The sequence below is a fragment of the Taudactylus pleione genome, unplaced genomic scaffold, assembly GCF_031769625.1.
Source record: "Taudactylus pleione unplaced genomic scaffold, aTauple2 ptg000128l, whole genome shotgun sequence".
Lineage (NCBI taxonomy): Eukaryota > Metazoa > Chordata > Amphibia > Anura > Myobatrachidae > Taudactylus > Taudactylus pleione.
Genome location: NW_028284530.1, coordinates 4766139 through 4793350, shown reverse-complemented (window position 1 = coordinate 4793350; position 27212 = coordinate 4766139). Strand labels below are relative to the sequence as shown.

The 27212-nt window shown below is 41.7% G+C and overlaps 1 protein-coding gene across 8 annotated transcripts in view; it reads right to left on the bottom strand.

The window, feature by feature from the left end:
• RAF1 (Raf-1 proto-oncogene, serine/threonine kinase) overlaps positions 1-19979 on the bottom strand; it is a 129314-nt gene extending 109335 nt beyond the window's left edge. For 7 of the 8 annotated variants that reach the window (XM_088472701.1, XM_088472704.1, XM_088472706.1 and 4 more), the window contains exon 1: positions 19696-19978. The gene's annotated coding sequence lies outside the window, so the exon portion shown is untranslated. Of the gene's footprint in view, positions 1-19695 lie in introns of all 8 variants that reach the window. The other variant, XM_088472703.1, reaches the window with a different exon arrangement.
• Positions 19980-27212: the final 7233 nt, after the last annotated feature.

Below are 27212 nucleotides of genomic sequence, written 5' to 3'. Positions count from 1 at the left end.
ATTTACACATCGAGGGGCTATACCTGTAAAAACGTTCTGCTCAAAGCTAAAATTTGGGTGCCAGTGGAACATCTAAACCAAAGTCGAGCTTGTTACTTTAATCTCTCCCTATTCTTATCAATTCAGCAGAGCAGCTTCTCCAGTAAGGAGGAAGGTAGGGCTTTAAAGATCCTCATTTTCTGCATGCTCACATAACTTGCAGATATCTCATCAATTCATCAAGCTTTCCTGCCCATCTTAAACACACCTCTATGCTGCACTCTCTGCATGTAATGTGTAATCTCACAAGATTGTTGCCCATCTATAGGCGACATTTCCACTTCGGTCAAGAACAGTATATGACCACAGTGACCGCAATGGAAATCTATCCTATAGCGGGATAGATACATGATGTACTCCACTATCATTTTTCTCCAGGCGAAATAAATGTTCACTGGCTATCACTTTATGAATACCCTTCCCTCCTCTGACAACTTGTGCATAGCATTAGCCACTGACTTAAGTTGGGTGCATACTTATTGATATATTGTTCGTTCGACGAACAATATATTGAGAGTGCATCAGTTGCTGTCGTTCACAGACATAAGGTCGGCCTTGAAGTACAGCCAATGCCGGTATATCTATTAGATATGTTGGTATGGTAAACAAGAGAGATGATTGGAGTCCGCACTGGTTCACAGATTAGAGTGATAAATGATAATTAGTAGATCACAATATTAGAAATATAGAATTACCAACATTAAGGTCTATCGTTATTAGATGACTCTAGGTTGGTAGTGCGCCCCGGGGATTTTGTGCAGTACACATATATAAGAAAAAAAACTTTTTGCAAAGGGCAAAAAATTATAGGAGAAATAAAGACAAATATGCCTTGGTTGGGGCACTCTTTAGAGAAAGAAAAAAGGATCTTCTCAAAATAATAGGACATGAAAATGATGATTGAAATAAAATTAAAACTTAACATTTATTATAGTACCTAAAATACAATTCTCTCCTGACAAAACAAATATTACTAAGTAAAGAGAATGCAAGATCACATAGAAATCAAAAAAAATTTTGAGAAGTAAGCAGTTATAGACCAATCAAGAAAAACAATGAGCAAAACAGCTTGTATAAAGGAAGAATTAATATGGATTCCCAATATATTGCCAATTAGGGATACCAAACATACAAGAGCATATCACAATAAAAAGTATAAATAAATATAGGAAACAATAATTGTGATAAAGAAAAGGGTGAAAATATGATGGATCTCAATCTCAAAATGTAACGTGAAAATCACAAGGAGATAATTATAACACACCTGTAAATAGGACCATAAATATAAAGTGCTTAATAGCATACATAATCAGTGTACTGCAATCAGCCCATTAGAAATGGATAAGGGAAAAGGTATATTTGATTGAAAGATTAATTAAACCAGTGCCAAGAGGATTGCAACCAATTATATAGGTGGCATATCATGACAATCGTTCAATAATACATAAGTTGTAAAGTATCACAGAAGGCATGCATGAATAGTACACATCTGTGTCATATGACAATCAAAATATTATAATAAGGCACTGAGGAAAAAAGTAAGTCTGGGCTATAGAAAGCGTGAGGGTACTTCTACTTTCCCCTGTCTGAATCAAACAGGGGATGAGAGAGTATTCCCCACGTATTAGCCCAGAAGAAAGAGACAGCGCTTCTGCTGTCTGAGAAAAAGCCACGTCTCTCCCCTGTTACCACAAGGGCATTGCAGGGGGAGTCATGAACCAGGAACTCAAATGAGAGAGCGCTCTGATAGATATTGGCAAGGGCTGCAGTACGGTGTGTATTAGAGATCCGAATCAGAGTTACTCCCATACGTTACCAGATTTTCATTACAACCAATCAACTAGTTGGCTGGTTGGATGAAAGTTGGTCTAGTGTGTGGCCAGCTTAATTTTGTCAGGGGCTCAAGCTCCTTTAAAACCAGATTACAATATGTGAACAAACTTGTCCAAATTGACATCAGCTGATATCACAGAAGTGGGGATACGTTATTTTAAGGGCTCATCTATGCTCATCAAATCAAGGGTTATTATAACATGTGAATGAATAGACACTGTTTCTGAGAATTCTTAAAAAATTTGAGCTATAGTGGGGAACAGCGTTCACGTATTCCATTACTATTATTATCTTTTATTTATATGGCGCCACAAATGTTCCGCAGCGCCTTACAAAGTACATAAACTAGTTGTAGACAAGCAACTTACATAATACAATACAGGACCAGGACATGGATACTATATATTGTTATATTAGTGACCATAACACCCAGATAAGCAACAGAGCATAAGCAACCAAGTGTTAGGTGCCCTAGTGGTGAGTAAGAAGTAGATGAAACTAAAGTAGGGAGTAGTACAAGAGGGTAGAGGGCCCTGCTCATAAGATCACTGTGATATGTGGATGAGCTATATGTAGACTGCTAAACTAATGTGAACCCCATACGATTATTCATCACCATGATAGTTATGTCTGCAAATAAGAGAATATACGCTTAAAAATTAATAGCCTAATAGTGTGAGTTTTTACAGGACATCTGTGAACATATTTATACAGTAAAGTTTTAACATTTTTGTGCTCCTATGTGGTTCGGTACAATTGAGTATTTATTTGAGATTACTGTATTCTTCGCTACACCATTTTTATGATAATTGATATGTTTTTTTGTTTTGTGGGCAGACTCGCCATTTAATCTGAGTCTGATTATTAAACCCCTGTATTTTAAATGGAACTAATAAGGTAATCAATACTAAAATGTCCCCTTTTTCATTCTAACACGTTATAGATTATAGACAAATGAGTGCCCCACAAAAGGAATTTCCTCTTTCTAGCCTCTTGCTAAATTTTGTATTTTCCTAGGGAGCACCAGCAACCATAATATGTACTTAGATTAAATAATCAAATTTGAATGATAAGTCGGTCCAAGATATACCTTCATATTTTAGTCCGGTGCAGGATCATCCCTAAAACATTAATAGGGATATTCAATATGGAGCGAAAACGGTGTTTCTGCGAGTTTTTCGCTCGGATGACGTCATTTTCGCCGCTTTTACTTTTACACCGTATTCAATTTGAAAACTTTTCGCCGGTGCGAAAAGTATATTGCATTCGACCCTGCAGAAAAGTATCACCAAGGAATGGGTGGCGAAAAAAAAGTGCAGAATTGGGGTTTTGGGGTGCAACATTTCGGAAACCACCCTGCAACCTTCAGACAGTCCCCCAAAGGTAAACTGTCAAAAAATTTATAAAAATATACCTCAGAGGACCCCAAAAAAAGGCACTTTCATTTTGGGGGCACAAAGTTAAAAACTAGCGAACTACAATCTAGGGGGGTCCCCAAGTATGCCCCAGGTGTTTTTTTCACTGCAGGTGTTTGGGGCAGGTGGATTTTTCACATTAATACTTTACTTTAGCAACTTTTAAATATGCTCACCCCCATTTTCAAGTACCCCAAATTTGCTGGAGACTACTTATTTTCAGGAAAAAACACTTCTAAATACTATTCTTCACCACCTTCCCAAATCCCCAAAATAGCAGCTATTGAGCCCGTTTAAAGACCCCAAAAGCCTTCAGCAGGGCTAATCGGGGGTATCCAGAGTGATCCCCCATGTCAGAGCATCTTTTTGGGGGTGCTAGGGTCATTTCCCAAAAAATCTGCGACGTTTTTGCAGATTTCCCCATCGCCGGGTGCCGTTTTCGGCAATTTCATATTGAATATGGGTATAAATTGGGGGCGCGCGCGATACTTTTTCGCCGGCAAAAACTCCGATGTGCGGCGAAAACTTCGACCCGCATAGACGGCGAAGTTTACGTTTCATATTGAATACCCCTGTTAGTGTGTATAGCTTACCAATCGGCCGCTAGGATGGCGGATCAGTCTGTTGACCAGTCATCTCAGAGTGTACCCAGCATTCACTAAAGCACTGATCTAAGGGCAAAGACTGCATAACATGTTCCAATCTTGGTTAAGACAGGTTATTCTGCTACTGTCTGCATAACTGCTTGCTGGTCTTAAGGACCAATTTTAACATCACAACCTAGTAGATAGTATGTATTCTGCAGAAAATGCGATCGTAGGATGTCTGACTCGGTGTAAGAACATAAAGGCTACGCAGAGACTAATGAAATAATGTGTAAACAACGTAATCCGATGGACTTTGTAGTCAGAATGATTGCTGACCTTCGCGCAGTAGTGCAAGCATTAGCAAAATGGCTGCACTGATGAATTGTTCGAGGGCGCCATTCAGTCAAGTGTACACAGAACGGACCAGCAGACAAAAAAACTGGGTCTGTACTCGTAAACAGCTACTGGATGCCCTCTCAACAAACAGTACATCATATGGGCTACAGAGGCAAAAGGCCTGCCCATATGCCAATGCTATCTGCTGCAAACAGGGAGAAACGCCTTCAATCTGCTCACACAGGCATTGGACGAGTCATGTGGTCTGACGAATCACATAATGCAGATGGTAGGCGGAGGATATGCAGGCAACAGCACAAAAGCACTGAACCTTCTTGCACAGTCACGATTCTTCAAGCTGGCGGAGGCAAAGTTATGGAGACGCAGTATCACATTTGGGCTAATATACCCCACAAAACACACCGACAGTTAGTAGAATACATGCCTAGAAGAAATCAAGCCATATTAAGGGCAAAAGGTGGCCTAACTAAGTACTAACTCTGTGGTCATAATAATTTGGCCACTTAGAGGGGGCAAGTCAAACGTTAGTGCCGGCAGCTGTCAGTGTCGGGCACACAACAAAGCAATTCAATAGTTGCTCCGATTGGGTGCGAACAGCCGCCAGCCCAGAAGGCAAGCTGAAATGGGCGAAAAGTCAGTGGTTTGGACGCCTCAACTAGGAAGTTAGATGGACTTAGCAGCTGTACACGGTCTAAGTTGGCGCAACAAGGGGCACCCAAAAATTATTTAATTGTGTTTGTGTGTGTATATTATATATATATTATACACACACAAAAATGATGGACGGAACTCTGTCTTGATAAAAGAGCATAGGTGCTCTTATAAACGTTGACATCAATACAGCTTGCTGTGATTATTTGCATTACTAGCCCCGGAGTTCCGTCCATCATTTTTGTTTATCTATGAGTCCATCTCTGGAGAGGCACCCGGGCCCGTTGCAGTATGATATTTTCCTGAGTGCCGGTCTATGTATGTATGTATGTATGTATGTATGTATGTATGTATGTATGTATATACACACACACTATTATTATATACCATATGTATATTTCACCGTGTGTGTCATTTGCATAAAAACCACATACATAGCACTGGCTAACCACGATTACATATTGACACATAAATAAACAAAAAACAGGAAGATACATTACAGCATACGCAACACAAAACTACAAAATCTTAAAGTAGCCAGTCACAGAACATAAAAATAACTCTAAACACCAATTTGTATATGTGGTTACGGGTTAAAAAAAAACAAGAAACAATAAAACTATAATATAACAGATGCGAGTGACTGAATATTGATGTGAATGAATAAATTGCTTCCAGTACAGTAGTGGCGTAGTGGTTAGCATTACTGCCTCACAACACTGAGGTCATGGCTTCTACTGTATTCCCAACCACATATGTATGTTCTCCATGTCTTTGTATGAAGAACATGAACCCTACTGTTAAGTTTGTCCACGTGGCAAGGAATATATAGTAGATTGTAAGCTCCACTAGGGCAGGGACTGATGTGAATAACAAAATATTCGCTGTAAAGCGCTGTGGAATGTGTGCGCACTAAATAAAAGATGCCTTTTATAAAAAAAAATTTATATATATATATTTATGTAAATGTTTTTAGAAGCCTATTTAAATTGAAAAGGTATTTTAGATTAAGCCGTGATTAAGGCTCGGTACACACCTGGGTGACTTGTCTGCCCACCCAGGGATCTGCAGACCCAGCAGCCGATTAGTAAGCCAATACACCCTTACCAATCTGCTGCTCGATGAGTCTGCGCTGACATCACAATTTAGCTGCCCCTGCGGGCAATTAGCAGGTTGCCAGTACACACCGCCAGATGCACTGATAAATCTGCAAGATATCTGTACTGAAGGGCCGACGCGATGTCTGCGAATGACGTTCAGACATATCTTCAGGAGAAATACAGATGCTTTATGTGAGAGGTTATTCATCGGCTGAACTACATATTGCATACTGTGTACCTGGCATAAAGAAATCATTTTGTTTTCTTACACGCAGCAGGCTTGTCAGTAAACCTGTGGAAGGACACTACAGTCAGCATCATTTAGAGCTTGTATAGATGGATGCCTTTTTAGGAACTACTCATGTTGCTTTCCAAATGACAACGTAACCCACCCGGATCTAATGATCCCTACGCCATGCTGTTTATGCTGTCCACATATATAGCTGCAACACATAAGCAACCTCAATAAAATGATGTGCTATATATCTAATTCATTATGTAAAGTGCAAACAAAAATGTAAGTCTTGCTATAAGGGTCACTTTCAGTAGTATCAGATCTACACCTCTTCATATTTTCATACAACCCCCTCTGGCCACTAACATTAGGAGGGTGGAGGTAGGAAACAGAGCAGATGTGCCTTTAATGTGAACCTGAAACCTATACAGAGTGGAGGCAGACATTTTGTGGGCTGAACCATTATTTACGAGAACGCAACTTATCAAGTCACTAAGAATCAGTGACATCATTGAGACACAAAGAACCAACGTAGATTAACGGAGAAAAAAAAAAGGAAACCCACGCACACACGGCAGGATTAAGGTTTGTGTGGAGCCCCGGGTCAACTAACTTGTGGGGGGACCCTACCAATAAAATGGTCAATATGATATGATGCGATGTTATTAAAAAGTATAATGTGTAAATACTCCCAGCATCACTCACTGGCCCCAAGTTACAATGTGCCACATAGAAACCCCAGTTCACATATACCATAGTGCCCCCACACTGGTGATGTAGCTGTATGGGAGGGCCCCGGATGCCGTGTCGTTAATCTGGCTCTGCATACAAAAACATTCATATATAAAATCGAACACTAAGCTCAACTAGATTTTATCTCGCACACTGATGGCAAAAAAGGTTGTCGACCCCTGTCCTAGCTCAGTATGGTCACTCAAACATGAACACTACAAAGAGGATTAAGGGGTCCATTTACTAAGCCTTGGATGGAGATAAAGTGGACAGAGATAAAGTACCAACAAACCAGCTCCTAACTGCCATTTTTTAAACACAGCCTGTGACATGACAATTGGGAGACGATTGGCTGGTACTTTATCTCCATCCGAAGCTTAGTAAATAGACCCCATAGGGCAGAAAACACTACAGGTCAAACATTTCACATGGTGAATGGTTTGCATATTGTCCATTCCTACCGATGCTACCTCTGTGTGTTTACAAGGAATTGTAAGAGTAACAACATTTTAAAATCAGACTGTCTCCATTGAACATGGGGAGTCCCTTTCCCTTTGCTATGGATTTAGAAAGCAAAGAGGTTTGAAAGATGATAGAAATTAATCCCTATGGTTAATATAAAAATAATCTGCTGACATGATAATATGTAAATGGCTCAGACATTTGAGTGTGACGCTCAGTAATTCATTTACTTGGACCCTGGTCACCTCAGACTCCGCCCCCATCCCACCCCTGTCCTGTCCCCAACCTCTACATCCCACTTGTGTCCCTCTCCCCCGCCGACCTCCGATCCCACCCTCCACGCCCCCTCTGTTCTGACTCCAGCCTCTACCCACCTGGGTGTCATCAACCCTCTCCCCCCCAGTTGGTCTGTCCAACCCGCTCCTATACTTAGGCTGCGTACACACCTAGAGATATATCTGTCTGGTGGGAAAGATAATATGGCCCGTTTTCCAGTGTTTGGGAGCAAATCTCTACTGTTATTTTCTCCCATACATTACTAGATTAAACAGATATCTATTAGGTGTTATATTGATTTATCTTTACACATCACTATCACCTTTTTTCCCCTTTTCGTGTGATGCCCTGGGGATGGTCCTTGGCTGGAATTTTTTGGGGTACCTTTCTTCTCGGACGTGACCCCCTTAAATGTTAGGGACGCCAGTATAGAGGAGCCTTGACGATGGCCTGGCACTTAATCATATATTTGCAAATGTATGTAACTAATACCTCTGAATCTCTATTATCATGTAGGATTTAAGTATTTTTTGTTGATATTGCTGCAGTGAGCTGGAGGGAATCTTTTTTTTTTCTGTGGTTCAGTGTAAACCCCGCCCTTTACGAGCACCTGTGCAATGTCATTAAGCTGATATGAGCGACCACCATACTTTTTGTTTGCATATCTATAGGTGTGTACGCAGCCTTAGCTTGTTCCCGGCATCCGGTCCTCCTCTCCAAAGTCTGTCTCGTCTCCCTTGCAGGCTCGCAGTAGGAGGAGTTCGGGTGCGTGCCCAGGCTTCCACTGTGAGTGCAAGGAGGAGCCGGAGAGGTCCTTCTACAATTATATAGAACAACATTTACTTATATAGTGCCAGCAACTAAAACTTCATACGTGGAAAGAATTATTCCAGTACTGAGTAAGACTGTGCCAGCCTCCTCGACCATTTATTCAGTACTTCCTACTCTATGCTTAAAAACAGGCGACTGATACACACAAACCTGGCTCAGGGATGAACACAGGTCAGATTGTGCAATTACCATTTCAGCTGACAGGATCGGAAATACAAACTGACTGTAAAGAGGAACTGTGTGGGCACCATTTCTAAATAAATAATTGCTCCCTAAAACGTTATTAGCCAGGTAGAAAGCTGTGCATTGAGCAGGGTTTGCAAAGGCATATGTTTAGATCAGTATAGTCTATCACTGTTACAGCAGAGTATTGTAAAGGTGAATTAAGGTGCATACTGTATGTCACAAGTTCGCTTCCTGTGATCTCATTACCATCGTGGCACTCCCCTTTTAGACAGAGCTGTCAGTCATGCAGCGCACTCCGTCAAGTGCTGCTAAATGGGGAGAAATCTTACAGGTGATTGGTAGGGAATGGGAGCGCACAGGTGTGCCATGCCTATGAACATAGCTTTGCTCTATCCACTGGGACACACAGGAGGTAAGAGAGAGAATTCAGATTATGGCAGACAGCTGAAGTGGATCAATGGAGTCCAAAGGTGCACTGCCTGAACGGGTAAGAGAGGAGGAACAAAATTCTATCATGTAGACATGGCCCATCGAAATGCAAACTCTAGCACAGCTGATTCTCATTATACAGCAATTATAATAGTTGTAATGATTATTTGCAAATCAGACAGAGGTTAGAACACTCAACGGGCATTCAAGTTGTTTAAAAATTAAGTCGTTTATGGGACAGTCTGTCAAGTGCACAAATTACCACGAGAAGGACTACAAGTGTGTGTTAGGGCTTGCTCACATTTATTTATTTTTTTTAAAAACACATTACAATTTATGCACGCTTAAGTTGTGTGTGTGTGTGTGTGTGTGTGTGTGTGTATATTCCCATGCATTTTTCATGCATTGTTCCTTGTAACAGTCTACTGCAGTCACATTAGCATATGAGACATTGGTGCAGGCTGCATTCTACAACTGTGACGGTAAGGTTAAAGTTATAGAAAGCAATAAAGGGACAGCACCATTTACTCATTTGTTTCATGGATTTATGAACGTGTGAAAAAAGTAGAATATATACATACATATATATAAATATATATGTACACACACAAGTTTGTGATGTTATGTAATGAGGCCTTTTGTTCTTGGAAAATCATGTTGGTGCTAATCCTTTCAAACAAGTAGTTGGTGAGTTGATGTCTGTGATTCTGTATGACTAGATGTCAGTATTGAGTATCCGCGATTTAAAATTATATAGTTATTGGAGTTAACTAAAATACAAAAACTGTTGTGAATTAGTAAGGTCAGGTTATAATGCTATAGTGTAAACACAGATCCGCAGCTGACAAATGGTCCTAAGGGTCACCTTGCAGCAGATTTTTATATATAACTTCATGAAGCCTAACAAAGAACATTACTGCTGTTGAACTGTGCCATTTTAAAAGTTCAATGTTATATCCTAGAGGTTCCCAAACGCCGTCATTACAGTCCACGTTGTAAGGATATCCATGTTTGAGCACAGGTGACTTAATTACTACCTCAGTCAATTTGATTTGACCATCTGGACTCAAGCATGGATATCCTTAAAACTGGATTGTAACGGCAGAGTTTAGGAACATCTGTTAGATCCGATTCATTCCAGGCTATGGCAGAGGAGGGCACCATAAATAGATGCTCAGTCATAGCCAAATAATTTTTTTTTTTTTTTAAATAAATTATATATATATATTATACATAGATACACACACACACACACATATATATATATTATACATAGACACATATATATATATATATATATATATATATATATATATACACACACACACACACACACACACACACACACTTCTTCAGCAAACAGAGTTATATACAAGGGTTTAAAACCAACAGTGTGGGTTTTTTTTTTTTCAGCATTATTATTATTATTATTAGGCACATTGGCTACTTATGGGATTTACTGAGCCCTGTGTTAAGATGCAAACCAAATTTATGTGGCTTCTTTGTTTTCCATAAATATTGAAAAGTGTGATTAAGCTATTAAATATGTTGGACCATTAACCTTCTGTATACCAGGTTGAAAAAAAAAAAACAACATGGCGAATCATGTGGGGTATCTCACACCCCATGCCAGAGGTTCCCAAACTCGTCCCTCAAGGCACGCGAACAGTCCAGGTTTTAAGGATATCCATGCTTGACCACAGGTGACTTTAGTACCTCAGTCAATTTGATTTAACCACCTATGCTCAACCATGGATCTCTAAAACCTGATCTAACGACTATTGGGGTGCCTTGAGGACCACTTTTGGGACCTCTGCCCCATTATACTAGACCAGAAGTATACAAATTTAGTGCGACAGCAATTCCGACTGTCATCGCTTTTTGTCTCAAGGTATAAAAATAAATAATAATAAAATAAACTCGTGTTCTTGTTTTAAAAGATGAACAAGAATGAAACTTTTTTTTTTACAAACTAAAAACTTGTAAAGGTGCGTACACACTAGGCGATCAGGAAAGACAGTATGATTATGACATCGTAATCGTACAGTCGTTCCTGATCCCCTGTAGTGTCTGCACTGAACCATCAGTCGTTCAGTAGAGGCACTGTCCATCATTCCTGAACATGCCAATCTGTCGTTATCGGCAGATTGTGCTGTATGTTCAGGCGATGGACAATGTCGGAAACGACCAGCGGGAGTGCGCATCGCTGATAGTTTCTGACATAAATGTGCACGAATACTGAGCGACTGCACGATTACGATGTCGTAATTGTGCAGTCGCTCAGTAATATCGCCCAGTGTGTACCCACCATAAGTCTTCTAGTAACAAATTTTTTGAAAAAGATCTTTGGAACACATTTCAATCACAATTGTTAGTAAAAATTAAATGTATGAATAATAGGAAATAATTAAAATAAACAGTCTTATAGTTCTCACTGTAGGTCTGGCCCCCGGGTAGGGAGAAAGGGCACATCCCCAAAAAGGGGGCGTGACAGAAAAAAAAGGTGGTGCCTTTCAGACGCGTGCCCTTTTGGTGTCTCTTGGGGGCGTGCCCGGCACTTATGGACATGTCGGGCTACCCCCAAGCGCTGCTGTCAAGGCATCCCTTCACCCGTGGGACACTGCGACCCGCAGGTGAGGATGGCACCCGCAGGCTGTTCCAGCAGGGCACCGCACCGGAGGACAGGGTGCTTTTAACCGTTTAGAAATAGGGCAGGGCGCAGCGCCCCACTAAAACAGCCTAGCAGGAACGCTCTCTTAATGAGATCACTCTCCCCTGACATCAATGCAGGTGCCAAACTAGGTGGGGTATGATATGCCCACCCGCACTTTAAGCGCATGTACTAGCGCTCGCCGCGCTAAACCGCTGCCACTATGCAAATTAACAACATCACAACTTCAGCTACACAAAACGTCAACTTACGCACAGTATTTTTTTTTCTAAACTCATTTAGTCAAGAACAAGCAAAGACAGCATATAAATCATACAATGTTCAGTATAATATGGGTGAAAAATACATTTGGTATATCAGCGAAATTACAGAATAGAAGATTAAAAACAGAAAATAAGGTACCCAGTATTTGAAACCAAGACCAACAGTGTATGAGCTTCAAATAATAAAGAAGGAAAAGAAATGACAAAAAAAAAAAATGTAAAAAAAACCAACAGGAAAAAAAATGATGTAAAATCCGACAGGCGTGGGCGGCACGTCAATCAGATCAGACCGTGGAAGAGCAGCATTTTTAAAAAAGTTTAAATCTTGCTGGGGTATGTCATGCCCCACCTATTTCACTGAAGGTTAAAGGAATGCTGTCACTGGTTAATAGTGCTATGATCGCATGTACAGCGAACACTGTCTACGAAATATCCATAGCACTAGTATCAAATGACAACAAAGATGAACTCTGCCAAGGAGATGGTCTTACTAAGGGACTGTAGTTAGCATGTTGCACGGTTATATTTTCTAATTCTAATATATTTTATTGTAGTAGGAGTAGTCAATATTGTGTGGTGGTGGGGGGGGGTGGCGGGGGGCCAATTCAGGAAAATATGGAGTATCCCGACTTTAATGAAACAATTCCAACTGATGACCCTTTCAAAGTCCACCATTAAAGTTTGATACTGTGATATCTTATGCTATAATTTGTCTCCTAGATATTGTAACACCACAATACACTAAGCATACCACCTGGTATTTGGGGGTCCCTGCTGTAAAGGTCTGCTGAACACAGATAATGGGAATTAAGCATTTTTCTCAGTAATAGATTAGAAAACCTCAAGTAACAGTTACACAAATGTCAAATGTGCATCCTATGGAGTCTCTTATGCACAATGAGGTCAAGCTCAAAGCAGGTGTCTTATGGAAAGTATACGAGTTTTAATCAGCTGTTAACGCTCCTAAAAAATGGAAATATTCACATCTGGCTTGTAGTCTTCTGCTATGAAATCCTACACAATGCAGCTACAGCATCTTGTGTTCACCGTGACAATTCCCCAAACCTGTAATCAGTCATTTTATTCAGCAAAACAGTATCTTCATAAGAAGGTGTTTCAGTATAAAATCATATTGCAACAGTGATTATTTGCTTTCACCTACTCTTATGCAATATACACACACACACACAAACACACTACTGCAAGGACAAGAGTGTGGCAATTTGCAATAACATCTTGTTCTTGCCATATCGCACCAGATATCACACAAAGCGGAAACTAGTAGAAAGAAGAAGAGCTGGTGCTTAGAGCAAAAACAAAGACTTCACGTTAGCAAAAAGCAACAGCCGGAGTCATTAAGATTCTTATATAGCACAGCATATTGCATTGCCCTTCACAATTGGAAACAACATTAATAAAACAAAACCGGGTAGTAACAGACAGACATAAAAGGTTTGAGGGCCCTGCTCACAAGCTTACAATCTATAGGATGAAAATCAACTGATCTTTAGCTTAATACACCTTCATAGCACCATAATTCTGAATCATGGCACTATTTCAAATGTTTGTTGTTTTTTTTTTAAATTACATTTACCATTCATTCAATTACTGAAAACAATTCCAGCAACCTCTACATGTATCCCAGCTTCAGAGCACTCAGCAGTCCTGTGACCCTCCGTCAGTATGACACACCGTACCCTGCTAATCCACACCTGATCATATTTTTAGAACGCCATCACTCCAGGGGTTGGGAATGGGATGTCGGCGGTCGGCATCCCGACAGGGTCACAAACTTGACAGAAGGACCCCTAACATACCCCTAACCCTCCTTCCTGGCAGCCTAAATCTAACCTCCCTTTCCCGCAGCCTAAAACCTAACCCTCCCCCCTAGTGCCTAACCTCAATATTTACTGCCAGGATGCAGGAGCCGGTAGCCTGACTGGTGTCGGGATTCCGCCGCCGGCTTCCCTACAGCCGGGATAACTACATCCCCACTCCAGTACATAATTAAAACCACCCTCATGTACTTAAAATGGGTACACATTATGTGATCCATTGAACGATATATCGTCCGGATCGCATGGTGTGTACACCTGAGCGCACATGCCCGTGAATCGTTCATCACTTTCTCCCATCTGCTGTGCAGTACAGCAGATAGGATGATGCGGTGGACGCCATGCTGCTAAATGCAGCATGGAACTACAGATTGCACTATGTGTACAGACGGCGTGATGTATTGTGCTGTAACATCGTCCCATCGCTGGGTACACACATCGCATTAATCTGTTATGTCACTGCCAACAATTTGGGTCACCTCTGCGAGGAATAACTGGCACACAGGCATCTGTGCAAAAAAAAAAAAATCAAACATTGTAACTTGAGGTTTGATTTCATTTTCTGTGCTAAAGGATCTGATTGGCTGCCATAGGTTATAGATAACTTATTTTGCAGTTATCTGGGCACATCAGAATTCCAGGCACTTTCTAAGAAATATCTCTATGAATAGCATATAAGATACATAAAGCACCCCTACAGTGCACATCAAAAAATCTCCTCGTAGAGAAAATCACATAAACCAGGTAAGAGATAGATTACAATAGAAATGCTACATTTTTTTTTATCTATTTTAGAATCATTTCACATTCCTGTCTGGTTTACAACCACATGAGACAAACTGTGGGCTAGGTACATGTTCAGACATAGAGCTCTGTCTGCAAAACATTAGCAATTTAAAATAAAATAAAAAAAAAAATCCCAAGACCATGTAAAAGACAAGACAGCAGTTGTTCACAGGTGTATTAATTAATGCAAAGAGAGATCGTATATAATCATTAAAAACAAGTTAAAGTACACAGTATTTTCCCCAGTAGTAGCATGGTTAAAAAAAAAAAAAAAAAAAAAAAGTTAGATCTCCAAACTGCTTCCAACAATCATTTTTGAGAGCTTTACCAATGCATAGTGTAGACCAGTGTTGGCTAACCTTGACACTCCAGCTGTTGTGGAACTATATATCCCAGCATGCCCTGCCACAGTTTTAGCATGCCCTAATAGCAAAAACTGTAGCAGTGCATGCTGGGTTATGTAGTTCCACAGCTGGAGTGTCAAGGTTAGCCAACACTGGTGTAGACTGTAGAACAGTGGTGTCAAACTCGGGCCCTTCAGCTGCAGTGGAGCTACACATCCCAGCATGCACTGCCAAAGTTTTGCTATTAGGAAATGCTAAAACTGGGACAAGGCTTGCTGGGATATGTAGTCCCACAGCAGCTGGAGGGCCTGAGTTTGACACCACTGCTGTAGAAGGACTATCCAGAGAGGACCAAAACAATGTACAGCTTCCACTGTCCTAACATGGCAGGGCACAATCAGCCCAAGGAAACTGGCAGTTGTGGTACAAAAGAAACAGGATGTAATGTTTAAGGAGTTGGGAGGAAATGTATACTTTAACAAGAGATACTCCTATAGGAAAGAACATTTTGCAACATACGTATGTGCATATTTCCCATACAAAAAAAACCCAACACACAAATACAACATAGTGCAGCTGCCAATGGAACAGGTTAGGAATTGTAACTTATCATCACCAGCTGGACCATCTACTGGTTGTCTACTGTCTAAAAACACAACTCAAGAGCTGAAACCCACAGTGCCCCATTATGTAGGATATTCGCATGGGAAGAGGTCCCCTATATAAAAATATAGGACGTCAAATGTGTGTTAAGAAGTGGAAACATTTACATATAAAGAGGAAGTGTTTCCCAAAGTGGTATCTAGCCAGGCAGATAAGTTTATTTTTGTTGTCATGAATACAAAAATAAACAAGCTTATGCGGCCCATACGTCTACAGCCCAATTCCCCGTTCTGTCAACACCAATCAAATCTACCAATTACAAAAAAAACGCTAATCGGCGTACATACATGATTGGTGATCTGTCTGGGAATATGGGATATTCAACATGTTAAAAATCCCCGACTCACTGATTTCATCCATTTTTGGGTCAGAATCGGGGAATCAAGATTGTTCAACATGTTGGATTTCTCAGATCCCCCGACCCCGGCAGAACGTGGAATTGCCCAGATACAGGCTAGGTGTGACCCAAATCCAATTTTATGCTAGCCACAGATTGATGTTGTGTAAATATGGTAGCGACTATGTAGTCTGGCAAAATGAATCTTACGTGATAATTGTGATACTACCCAGGCACAGTTGGATAATGTTCCAAGGTTAAATTGTGATCAGTATACTCGTACACGCAAAGCTGGAATGCAATATATAATTTTTAAAAGCAAACAAAAACATTATGCCCTAATATATACAGGATAAGTGATTAGTTAATAAATATACTGCTTAAGTATTCAGTACTTTCCCATAAAAACATGTAAAGAATGGAAGGAGATAAATGTCACACAAAATATTCAAAATTAACATACCTAAGATACAGAACGGCTGTAAACCCCACTTCACTTACACAGGATTGCGTCAGTTCTGTACAGAATTTTATGAACTACCCCTCCCCCACGTAAATGACACCAACTTGCTCATGCCACACAAGCACTCCGAGCCCAGCAAAAGATTCTGTTATTGCAAAACGAAGTCTCTAACCTTGTACGGCTATACCCTGGTCAATGTTGTCTAGCAATAAGAAACCTGACATTGCCAACAAAATAAAAAATAAAGTAATTTGATCAACTGCTACAGATTTTTATTTTAGTTCAACACAATGTTTTAAAGTTATAATCATATCAAATTCAATAAAATTAGTACTGCATTAATAGACATTTAAATCAAGTAAAAAAGGGGACAACCTATAATAGTGGCTAAAAAATATTATTTAGGTACATTTACTACAGAGGATACGTACAGTAGAACACCGATAGCAGGGCAGCACACAGCATGGTTTAAAAGGGACACTGTGAAACAATGGTTTCCAAGTTACATTATATACAAAGCAAATCTGTACATAGTGATGTGCCAAACAGAACTGTAAACTGATGAGCACAAAAACATTACACATGGTAATGTGTGCCTAATGCATGCATGGCGATTTATGCAAAAGCACAGGGTAAATGAAGATACACTTCAATACACAGGTGTGCGATGACCCAGACATGCAATCACCATCTCTCGTTCACAATGTCGACAGCAGAAGATCGACATGAATGATGACAACGTGGATAAAATGTCAACATCATTAAAGCAAAGATCGGAAATGTCGACATGTTGACATTTCCAGCAGCCTTAGGATTCCTATGACGGATATGGACAGAATCAGTAGAAAACTAGCATGTCGACATTCTAACAATGTTGACATGCTATAACCATGTTCATGTTCTCATGTCGACATACATAGCAAACTCACTTGTATTTAACAATAGTTTTCATCGTCACTTCCACAATTTCCCACTGGAGGAAAGGAGACAATCTAAACACAGACATACGGTGCCCATCTAGAGCAGTGGTGGGCAACAGGCGACCCTCCAAACGTTCACTTAATGTGCCCAGTTCCTTCCTGCTGTGTTGTCGTATTTCTTTGTTGTATATTGAAGCATTTGTTTAATAGGCCTGCTGATATGTTATTACAGAATTGTATTCATTTAACTTACTACTGAAATTGAGAGCAATGTGCAGCCCTTTTGAAGGGTAGCGGGGGCCACACTGAAGTGTATCAGGTTGCCCATCACTGATCTAGAGCTTGTACAAAGATATTTCAACGGGAAAACTAAAATTCACCCATTTCAGATTGTGTCCCAGCTGTGGCTTGTTTATAGCTAAAATCCCAACAAGTTCTGAAGCAGAACTGTTGTGCATAGAGGGAGGAGGGGGATAAGCGTATGCAAATGAAATCCAGGAAGTACCAATGTTAGCCAGAAAAACAGGCAGCTTGGCAAAGAGAAATGAATATTCGGCTGAGAGCGACATCAGCTCAACTGACAGGGCAGGGGTTACATAGCAGGGCAGTGCACATTGGCAATCGATAAAGGGACACCAGTCATCCTATACAGGCAGCCTGCTGACATACTGGCAGAGGTTGGGTTAAAAACTGAAAGGCCCCTTTAGGAAACCCAGCTCATTCTCTGTTAGAAGAAGGCAATCGTTCCAACTGACTCTTCTTCCACCCAAAAGAATTAAACATGTTTATACACTGGGTTAGATCTTGGCACACAAACACTTATGCTTGAAAAATAACATTTGGACGCTGCAAATTCTTTGGCGTTGTGCAACTTTCACTGAAAAAAAAATAAACCAATACAGTACAGATGGAAATGTAGAACCAGGGGTTTTTAAATTTTTATAATGAGTAATTTAAACAAACAAAAATCCGACCATAAAAACAAATAAAAGAATAAATAAAAAGAAGGGGTCGTCAACATTTCCCTTGAACTCCCGGACAAACGATCTAGTGCATACACACTGTGCAATCTAACAAACGATATATTGTGCATCGTTTGGTGGTTAGATCGTTAACTATACAATGTTAACGTGTCATCCAGTAGAGCGTACACACTGCACAATCTGCAGGGAAGAGTTAACAAGATTGACAGATTGCGCTGCACGTAAAGATCGGAAGATGTGACGGACGCCGCCACGGGAACGCATACACACTTGACGATTTGATCGATTTGTCGTTCTGATGCATTGGAATCGGCCATATTGTTTAGACTTTTTTTTTAGTGTGTAGGTGCCTTTACAAGTATATAGTGCATGAAAATACTCACTATTGTTTTACGCAAGACAGTCATAAATATTGAAAGGAATAAGCTCACACAAAGTCAAAGGGAGATAAAAGATGACGTGAAATCTACAGCAGGAAAATCAAAATTAGCTACCTTACCCAACTGATAGATTACACTTATTTGCCTGGTTAGCGCTGCCACTCTGCTCCACAAAGCAGCACACTGATAACGTGCCCCAACACCACTGTGCTCCGAACCCCAACCCAATACAGTATTATGTGCCCCAAAGCCACTCTGCGCCCCAAATACACACTACTCCCCATGTCTCCAATACCACACTGCACCACATGACACAACTCTGTACACCGTGCCCCAACACTGCGACCTGCATCCCAATACAACGTACTGTGGACAAAGCCTGCATCCTGTGCCCCCAACACCATACTGCATTATGTGCCCCAACACCACTCTGCTCCCCAAATCCACACTGCACCGTGTGACACCACTCTGTACACTGTGCCCCAACTCTGCACCTCAATGCCACACTGCACCCCCAATAGCACCCTGTGCCCGACCACATACTGCTCGTTGAGCCCCAATACCACTCTGCATCCTGCACACTACTCCCCATGTTCCCCACCACCACACTTCACCACTCTGTACCCTGTGCCCCAACACCACAATTCTCCCTGTACCCCAACTCTGCAATCTGCACACCATGCCCCCGACAATTCTCCCTGTGCCCCAACTCCTCAATCTGCACACCATGCCCCCGACAATTCTCCCTATGCCCCAACAACACACAGCACCAGTGCTCCCTGTGTCCCAACAAACTGCTCCATGTACCCCAAAACGGTAACATCCAAAGAAAACCAGCCCAAACTCCAGCAGTAACAACAGGCACCAGAAGTCAGCTCTGAGCCACACACAGACTTCCCGTTGTCAGTGACAAGTACCTCAGCCGCGGCTCTGTAATCTCGGAGAGATGTGTCCAGAGAAGTCAGCACATATGGTCCCGTCCTGTGGCGACTGGAGCGCGGGGACCGGAGCGAAGACTCCCGGCCGGGACACAGTCACTCCCGAGCTTCACCGTCCCAGCAGGAGCTCAGAGTCGCGCATGGCGGTGGGAGGGGGTGGACGCGTCCATTAATAAACATCACTGAAGAACGGGGAGGTTCGGGACACAACGGCTGAGGAGTTATCCTGCTGCATAACCCCCTGTCCGGGACCTCTCCCCTGGCCGCTGCTGGATGGCTCACCCCGCCCTCGTCATTAGCCCCGCCCCCTGCCAACTGCGAGAGACACCAGGAAAGCAACACCCTCGCCCACTGATAGGTAGACTTGGAATTGTTAGCGAGTCTCATTCTCTGACATAAACCACGCCCACTCTCTCCGCCTCCTGGACAGCAGGCCCCGCCTACATTTGCCAAGAAAATATTTTTTTAAATAAGTTTCCATCACTACTCCTAGAGGGGAGAGATGGTGGGTATTAGTCAGTGTGAGGGGAGGCACATGATGTATAGTATATTACCAATTAGTATGATGTACTAGGCTGTTGCTCTGTTTAGAGAGAGAATATTGTACAATTAGTTAGTATAATACAAGTTAAAAGTTATTTATTCTTTGCTATACTAGTAAATGGACAGGTTGGTAAGTGAGGAAGTTTGGATGTGTGTTAGTAATATGTAGTTTGTAAAAGAGCATAGATCCATAGTGGCAGTGTGGCAGCATTGACTTGGCAGTAGGAGTAGCAAGGATTGTTCGATGGAGTGTTCTCCTGAGCTGACTTCCTCCAGCACTATATAGGTAGGAGCGAGTTGGTAGTCATTAGAACCCACTGGGACTCAATTAGGAGAGGTCTGATGTCTGTCGCGCATCTTTACTCCCCAGCAACCATGAGGACAGGTCGGACCAGGAAACTCGCACCACCAAAGAGCCCTACAGTGCCCTGCTGTATGCCCGCAAGTGCACTATACCATCACCGTTATACACTAGATCACCAGTGCTACTATCTGCCCGTGTCAGAACCACAAACATGCACTACAACACCAAGCAATACCCTGAGCTCCAGGCCAGGGGCAAACGCAGAATCTGCTGGGGGGAGGGGATTTGCTGTATATATATACACACACACACACAGTGGGTTGGGTACGGGATTCCGGTGCTCAAGATCGGTCAGTGTTCTAACTCTTCTAACCCTCCCTCCCTGGTGCCTAAACCTAATCTCCCCCTTAGTGCCTAACCCTCCCCCCCCCCTAGTTTTAAACCTAACCCTCCCCCTAGTGCCTAACCCCAACCCTCCCCCTAATCCTGCTACTTACCTTTGGGATGCTGGCGGTATTCAAAGCACCGGCATCCCATGTGCCCGGGATATTGACCATATACCACATACAGTATATATATAGTGTGTGTGTTTCAGCTGCTGATGTGCCCTTTTGATTACACTGTGCACCTCATTGTTTGACCAAGTTTCCGCCAGCCCCGCCATCTTACAACTGATGTTGGGACAGTATGACTGATATGAGGCGCAGTCTAATGGCCTTGAGGGGAAGCAGTGGTCTACCTGCTCTGGGCTGGCCGCAAATTAGAATGAAATAGAGAACATTACACACGTGACAGGTCTTGTTTCCTTACTTATTGAACCACCTGTGTATATATACACACTAACACATACATACACATATATACACACCAATGATGTGCGGTGAGGTAAATGGCTGGGAATGCACTGGCTAGTATCAGAGCCAGAATTACAGATACATATATGAACACGAGGGTTCATGTGGGCATTATACAAAGGTGCAGCAGTATATAGTGCTGGAAATTTGGTGTGTTCTAATCAGGGATGTGTGGAAAAAGTAGACAAGGGAGGCAGTGCCTCACCTGCCATACACCTTTTACTCCAGAGTTTTGACTATAAAAATGATTTGAATAATACAACGAATATAATATTTTCTTTCAATTTTTCTTATAATTTTTGTTGTCAAAACTCTGGAGTATACCTGTATGACAGGAAAGGCTCTGCCTCACCTAACTACACATCACTGATACACACTAAAACATTACACATAAATACACTTTTGATGCAGCAGCTGCTGTAGGTGCAGGTTGCTAATAGGGACGGGCACCTGCATTCATTAGGCCCTGTCAATTTGTGGCGTAATGCCACAATTCGCGGTGGTATGGGGGCAGGTCTTGCCATTTTGGCTCCTCACCCACTGTGGCCAGTGCAGGGGGGAATCGAGCCGTCCAGGGGCGGTTCTAGGTACTCAGAAACCCCCCCTTGCATGCACTAGTGCAGGCTGCTACAAACAGTGTATTACATCTACTGCTGTTACACCTGTAGATTAAGTATAAAGGGAAATAGGGTAAGGGCATTGGTTTGATACACAGAAGATCCTGCAAATGTATATTTCTTATTATCTATTAATAAATAGAAATAGATATTTGTAAGCAAAAATAAAGAAAAGAAACAGTACTCTCTGACGGGGCAGCACACTTCCCTGCAATGTAAAATATAACTTTATTAAGGACACAAACAAGCTAAAAATACAGATTCAAAAAATGAGAAAAGTGTCTTAAAAATACATGTCATTGAAACAATTAACAACATAATACCTGTGACAGTATAATCTATTCTAAGTGCATGCAATTGAAACAATCACATTTTACCTGTTTAAGCATAGCTTAAATGTACATAAGATTTTACACTTTCCATTACATATGTAAACAAAAAGGTGAGGAAAATACAATTGTACATTTAAGAAATCTAACAAGTCATATGTATGAGGTATAAAGCAGTTACCCCTATAGTAAAACAAGGTGTGCTTTGAGAAGGCAAAATAGGAGTGAAGATAAACAAATGGTAAAGATATGGGCAACACAGATTAAAATATCACCACAAACATTTCATTTTTTGGGTCTGTATTTTTAGCTCATTTGTGTTTTCAGTCTTATAGCTAGTACTATCCATATTTTAAGGAATAACAAATAAAAGTTAAATGTTATATTGCTGGGAAGTGTATCCCACCCATCAGGGAGTACTGTTTCATTTCTCTTGTTTTGCTGTTGCACCTGTGTAATTTCCTGTATCAAATGCTACCTGTTGTTCTACCTGATATAAAATAATTCTAAGAACATGTTAAGCATACCACATGTGGACTATCTACCACCAGAGCCAACTACTGCGTTACACAGGGTGTTTCACTCGCTATTGTCCACAAACTTTTTCTTATAACGTTTAAAGTAATTGACGTTTCAGAAGAGGGGTTGCAGCATAGTCCAAAATTCAAATATAGGAACCACACCAACTGCCGCCCTCACTGGTTATATTCTCGCTGGCAGTTGGTGTGGCTCCCCTATTTGAATTTTGGACTGTGCTGCTAACTAGGGAGGTGAACAGCTGGCCTTCACTTCGCGCAAGTGCGAACAGCTGACCTGGATGCTAATGGCGAACACTTTCAACACTTGCTATGACTTCCTCATGTTTCTCATCGACCAAGGTGTGTATGTGTCAAATTCCGCTAAATTACATCAATTACTTTAAAAGTTATAAGAAAAACTTTGGGGTCAATAGCGAGTGAAACACCCTGTACATCTAAACAACATCACTCACACACTGGCCATCTGGAGAACTATTGCTCCCAGCAAATTCCGCATGCGCATCATTGTGACAATTTACACTATCACCTGTTGTTACCACCGTCTCAGCTAAAATGTTATGTGCCCAGTAACTGCGTGCTAGCAGTTATTATCTACCACAGGTTAAAGATCTCTCTAATCAATAGGCTAGCGCAAGCCGTATCTGTTTCAAGGCCGTTACAGTGCACAAATCTGGCTGCGGAAAGTCCTGATACCCCTGGTGTAGTATACGCTGATACCAAGATCACCAAAGTCGCAGATGACACAAATGAAGAGGATCTAAGTGAGTACGGCCAGACCCTTATTAATTTGTATGATAAAAATGTACAGTGCTGGGCACAGTACATCTTTTGAAAAGCTGAAAGGTGATGACAACTACTCTACATGGAAGTGTGCCATTGATGCAGTTAAAAATGTAGAAGGTTACTAGTAGCCCCTGTGACAATCCAAGTCTTGAAGATGTAGACAGAGCTATGGGGAAAATTGGTCTAGTAGTGGAATTGCATGTTTATTCTATTATCTACGGAAAAGATACAACTTATATCATATTTGGACAGCACTACAAATGGCTTGTGTAGATAAGTGTGAGTCAACTAAGGTCCGAGGTATAGGGGGTAAGATCTTATATGCTTCGCAAGTCAGGACAATTGCACTATGCCCAAGAGCGAGCGACAAGGAAGTTGTCACTGACGTGGAAGACATACAGGACCCGATTCAGACCCAGTCGCTAAGCTGCGGACGCACGCTATGGGCGATTATTGCACGTTCGCATATGTGTCAAAGTACGCTTGCACGAACCAGTCGCTGCCTCCAGGAATCGTGCGCTCGTAGTACACAGACTGGATGCTACTTTGAGTGACAGATAGCGCCGTTGGTGGGTGGTAACGGGAAGGTGCTTGTGAACGGGGGAGTGGTGCTGCGAACGCAGGCGTGTCTGGGTGTCAAAACGGTGTCTTATGGGTGTGCATAATTAGCAAAGAAGCCTCATTGTACACGTCACTTGCTTGTCTTTCAGCCTGCAGTGATCGCAGTGCTTGCAGTGGGGTAGGGTCGACCTCAAGGGCTGCAAGCAGCTCCGATGGCTCTCGATGGACATGATTAATCATACACTTCCTGGAGATGACGTGTGTTAAGAAAGTAAAGACTGGCGTGCGTTAGCTCTGCCGTCGCTCTCTAAGACATAGAGGGCGTCCGTACACCAGACAGTGCGATCGCATCATTTGCATACCCGGACCCTTTTAGCTGCGAGAGAACGCAGCTTAGCGACTGGGTCTGAATCAGGCCCACTGTTTGTACCTAACTTAAGAATCAACTTGGTTGCTGTGAGTGTTCTTGAGTGAAGAGGATATAAAGTCCAGTTTGCATAGGGTCAGAGCATTTTTTACAACCAAAAAGGGACTGTTATTACCGCAGCTACCGGTACCAACAACTATAAACCCTTGACACTGTGGAGTGCCGTGCAATGGTCGCTGAGGAATCCACCCAAACAATGGAACGGTGGCACAGGCGTTTGGGTTACTTACGCGATGGCTGAGTACAGAAGCTTCAGAGTGGTACGGTGACTGGGATATTTAAGGCAATCCAAAAATACCATCATGTGAGAGCTGTGTGAAACATATTGCACCTTTCCTAAGTTCACATCCAGAGCACTAGTGCCTTTGGAATTAGTACATGCTGACGCATGTGGACATATGAAGGTTGAATCCAGTAATGGCAGGCATTACTTCATGACACTCATCAACGATGCTACAAGGACAACACATGTTTATTTCTTGAAGAACAAAAGCAAAGTAACAAATGGGGTCAAAGTGTACAAAAATCTAACTGAAAAATAAACAGGTCAGAAGCTGAAACTGTGGAGAACACGAGAATGGGGTACTAGCCAAGTACATAAAAGAAAATGTCGTCCAGCATCAGCTAACTATTGCCTATGCACTACAACAAAATGGTGTCAGTGAAAGAGCTAACAGAACAATAGCTGAGAGAGCCAGAGCTATGCTGAGGGATTCAAATCTCAGTGAAAATTTTTGGGCCGAAGCAGCTGTTTACATGAAATATTGATCACATACAGTGACCGTCAAGTGTGCAAGTGTGTATGCACTTGCCGATGCCGGGTCCCCCACCGAGTCCCGTCGTGAATGGGATCGTGCTGGGCACACATCGTTCAGTGTGTACCCAGCATAACATTTAACTTAACATTTAACTAGCACATTCTAGAAGATAATAGAATCTGATTGGTTGCTATGGGCAACATCTCCAATTCTAAAAACTCTCACTTTAGTAAATATATCCCTATGATTAATCTGTACCAGAATGATTAGAAGAAAAAAGTATGGAAAAGCCTTGGGATGATCTGAAGCATATAGTACCACATCATTTGTAAAATGGTGGAGGCAGTGTGATGGCATGAACATACACGGCTCCAATGGCATGGGGTCAGTATTTTTTATTGATGAAGGGACAGAAGCAGCTGGATAAATTCTGAAGTGTATAGGAATTTAATGTCTGTTAAGATTCAGCCAAAATTCAGCAAAGTTGACTGGATGGCGCTTCACAGTACAGATGGACAATGACCCAAAACATACCCCGAAAGCAACCCAGGAGTTTTTTAAGACAAAGAAGTTGAATATTCTGCAATGGCCAAGTCAATCACCTGATCGCAACCCAATTGTTCATGCATTTCACTTGCTGAAGACAAAATTAAAGGCAGAAAGACCCATTAACAATAAACAACTGCAGATAGCTGCAGTAAGGGACTGGCAAAGTATAATCAAAGAGGAAACCCAGCATTTGGTGATGTTCATGGGTTCCACACTTTAGGCAGTCAATGCCTACAAAGGATTCTCAACAAAACATTAAAAATTAGCTGGGATGCCCGGCATTGCCCTGGTTGAAGAATGTTTCTTGAAGTACATCTGCAACCTTCATTTTTTACATTTTCCTTGTCTATAATCCCATGCAATTGATCCTGAGAAGGACCCTCTGTTTGCTAACATGGTTTTAGCCCTGAAAAGGACCTATATATCCATTTATATAGAGTATTTAGACACTGTTACCTCAACACTGAGCTATACAAAGTTGATGTTTTTCCATTAGGAGCCAGAATGAAAAGGCCGTTGGAAGCCCCCACTCTTGAGCATGCCACATACAACTGCTCATGGGAAACCAAGGAGTTTGCAGGTCAATACTTGCTACCTCCAAAGACTGACCTTGGGTCTTATTGATGGTCATTGTAAAAGAGAGTAGGGTTGGAAATTTCAATCTCTTGAATTCAAATGGCATGTCTGTTGGTATGAGTGGGATGGAAGGAATGAACACATCCTATCATGTAATACATCCTGTTATGATAGTGGCTTCATGACTTGGGCTCTGAAAGTTTTTATGCAAAGTCTTGTACCATTCTAAGCAGCATGATCGGGTGTACCAAACTTCAAAAATAATTTGTGCAGAGGCATCCCTGGTGGTTCCTGGCAGTTTAAAAATTCAGTTGGATAATGCACAGACCATGGCATATGGAAATGTGCTTGGAGGAAATTAGTAACTGTCAGTGCAGGTGCAGTGTTACAGTTGATCATCTGACTCACTGCTCTTCCGTTGGAGCTCTGCCTGGCCCCCACTGGTACATATCAGCCTGTGCCTTCAGATCAGTGCAGTTGTAGGCAGTGAAAGACATCCTGAGAGAATCTGCTTAAATTAAAAGTTTCAAAACAGAGACTCCATGGCCTACTTGGTGGGCACCATGTAGATCTACATGGCAATTACATTTGAGCCCCTCAAAATAGGGGATTGTGTAAAAAAAAGTTACAATTCCTAATCTTTTCATATGATATTT